This window comes from Gavialis gangeticus, unplaced genomic scaffold (genome assembly GCF_001723915.1).
Source record: "Gavialis gangeticus isolate Ggan-Ray unplaced genomic scaffold, GavGan_comp1, whole genome shotgun sequence".
Lineage (NCBI taxonomy): Eukaryota > Metazoa > Chordata > Crocodylia > Gavialidae > Gavialis > Gavialis gangeticus.
Window position 1 is genome coordinate 8,072,259 of NW_017729028.1, and position 2,880 is coordinate 8,075,138.

The following is a 2,880-nucleotide window of genomic DNA, read 5'->3' on the forward strand; positions in this document are numbered from 1 at the left end:
CCAGCCCCCTGCCCAGGACCCATAACTGACCTATCACAGCAGCAGCAGGGGGACCATGCGCCAAGCCCAGCCACATCCTGCCAGCCCTGGGGCTTCTGCCATCCAGCTGGGTCAGTCTTGTGGTGGCAGGACCCAGCACGGCACGTGGGGACTGCGTGCCAGGTCCTGCCACCTTTGGGTCTGCTCTGCCGCCCAGACAGGCTGGGCCTATGGCACTAAAACCTGGCGTGGCATATGGTCCCTGCATGCCAGGCCCTGGTGCTCCCCAGCTGGGCTGGGCCCACAATGCCAAGACCCGGCACTGGGTCCTGGGGCACCTCTGCCACCCCGTCAGCCTGGGCCCATGGCAGCAAGACTTGGCATGGCACATGGTCACCGTGGGCCAGGCCCAGCTGGATCCTGCCACTCTTGGAGCCCGCTCTGCCGCCTAGCCAGGCCCTTTCTATAGTGGCAGGACCCAGCCTGGTGCGCAGGAACTGTGCGGAGCTGAGCTGGGTCCTGCCAGCCCTGAGGCTGCTTGTGCTGCCCAGCCACTCCAGGCAGCACAAGCAGCCCCAAGGCTGGCAGGACCCAGCTCGGCTTTGCGTGGTTCCTGTGTGCCAGGCTGGGCCCGGCAGCATGAGCAGCCCAAGGACCGCATAGAGCCGGGCCAGGTCCTGCCAGCCCTAGGCTGCTCATGCTGCCCTATAGCGGCAGGACCTGGCCTGGCACATGGGGTCTAATTTTCTCCCTGCCCTGCAAATCTGCAGCCCAGGGAACTTTTTTTCATTTCCACATGTGCCTCTTGCCCCACCTCAAAGGGGTCTGAGGCGGGGCAAGAGGCACATGCACACTCGTCTGGACGCACCCTCTGACTTTATCCCTACATGCCCAAGCAATACTCTTATACTCGTCCCTAGTTGTTTGTCCAAGTTTCCACTTCTTGTAAGCTTCCTTTTTGTGTTAGCTCACTGAAGCGTTCCCTGCTAAGCCAAGCTGGTCTTCTGCCATATTTGCTAATCTCCCTGTGCATTGGGATGGTTTGCTCCTGTACCCTCAGTAAGGTTTCTTTTAAAGTACGGCCAGCTTTCCTGGACTCCTCTCCCCCTCAGACTGGCCTCCCTGGTGATCCTGGCCATGCATTCCCTGAGTGAGTTGAAGTCTGTTTTTCTGAAGCCCAGGGTCCTTACTCTGCTGATGTCCTTTTTGCTTTCCCTCAGGATCCTGACCTCAATTTTGTGGTCACTGCTGCCCAAGATGTCATCCACTATTATCTTCCCCACCAATTCTTCCCTGTTTTGTGAGCAGCAGGTCAAGAAAAGCATGGGTCCTTGCTGGTCTCTCCAGCACTTACACTAGGAAGTTGTCCCCAGTACTCTCCAAAAACTGCCTGGATTGCCTGCACACTGCTGTATTGCCCTCCCAGCTGATGTCAGGACGACTGAAGTCCCCGAGGAGAACCAGGGCCTGTGATCAGGGAAACTTCTGCTAGATGTTTGAAGATGGCCTCATCCACCTCATTCTCCTGGTCTGGTGGTCTATAGCACACACTTACAAAAATATCACCCTTGTTCTCCCTTCTGACCCTAACCCAGAGGCTTTCAACAGACCTGACTCCAATTTTATTTTGGAGTTCTGAGTGATCTCCTCATATATACAGAGCATCTCCTTCTCTTATAGTATCATAGTGCTTGGGGTCGGAAGGGACCTAAACAGATCATCAGGTCCAACCCCCTGCCCCAGGCAGGAGTGAGTGCTGGGATCATAGCACCCCAGCCAAATATCTGTCCAGCCTCCTCTTGAAGACCCCTAAAGTAGGAGAGAGCACCACCTCACTTGGGAGCCCATTCCAGAGCCTGGCAGCCCTAACTGTAAAGTAATGTCTCCTGATGTCCAGCCTGAACCTCCTCTCTAAAAATTTGTGACTGTTGTTTGTAGAGTCATCGACATTAGGGCTGGAAGGGACCTTGGAAGATCATAGAGTCCAGCCCCCTGCCCCAGGGGTAGGAAGTCAGCTGGGGTCAAAAGATCCCAGCAAGATAAACATTGAAATTTCTCTTGAAGGTGTTCAAAGTAGAAGCAGGAGGGGACAGTCTATTCCAGACCTTGGGGGCTCAGACTCTAAATACATTCATCCTTATATCCAGGCTGAAGGAGTTTACAACCATTCTAGTAATAAAGCAGCCATGAAGGGACTTGAACCCTCAATCTTCTGATCTGAAGTCAGATGCCTTATCCATTAGGCCACATGGTCATATCTTCTTCCCTTTTCTGTCCTTCCTGAACAGTTTATACAAGAGGTGTCCAACCTTTTTGAATGTGGGCCAGATCACAAACTTTTTATCACCCAGTGAGCCAGCAAGCCATATTCGAAGACCTCACAGGAAGTGGTATCACATCAGGAAGTTACATCACATGACCTTTGACACCAATGAAGTTGCAGGAAGTGACAATGAAATGGGTCTAACCAGTTCAAAAATCTCTATAGCATCCATCTCTGCCACTGTTCAGGACAGGATACTGAGCTAGATGGACCACGGGGCTGACCAAGCATGGCACTTTTTATACTCTTATGTTCAGAAGCTCTCACATTCTTTGGCTGAGCTTCCAAACTATGGCTGAGATTTGCAAAAAGGGGTAAATAGGCATGTTACAAAGTTGTCATAAAAGATTTGGAGCCCTCTAAATCCCATTCATTTTAATGGAAGCTGGCCTTTTGACTCAGCTTTGAAAATCTCAGCCCAAGGTGCCAACTAAATAAGTCAAAATGTACTTTGCATTTCTATGCAGTGCATCTATGTGGGGCTCTCCAAGCATTTTACAAACATTAAATGAACCTCAGGACGAGCCCAGCTGGAGCAGCAGGGGCTCAGCTGCACTTTCCCCCTGCCTGCGCTGGTC

At 52.5% G+C, this 2,880-nt stretch overlaps 1 non-coding gene across 1 annotated transcript; it reads right to left on the bottom strand.

The window, feature by feature from the left end:
- Window positions 1-2,160: 2,160 nt before the first annotated feature.
- On the bottom strand, window positions 2,161-2,233 carry TRNASTOP-UCA. Its single transcript has one exon. It is a non-coding gene; the product is annotated as a tRNA-Sec (tRNA).
- Between the last annotated feature and the right edge of the window lie 647 nt (window positions 2,234-2,880).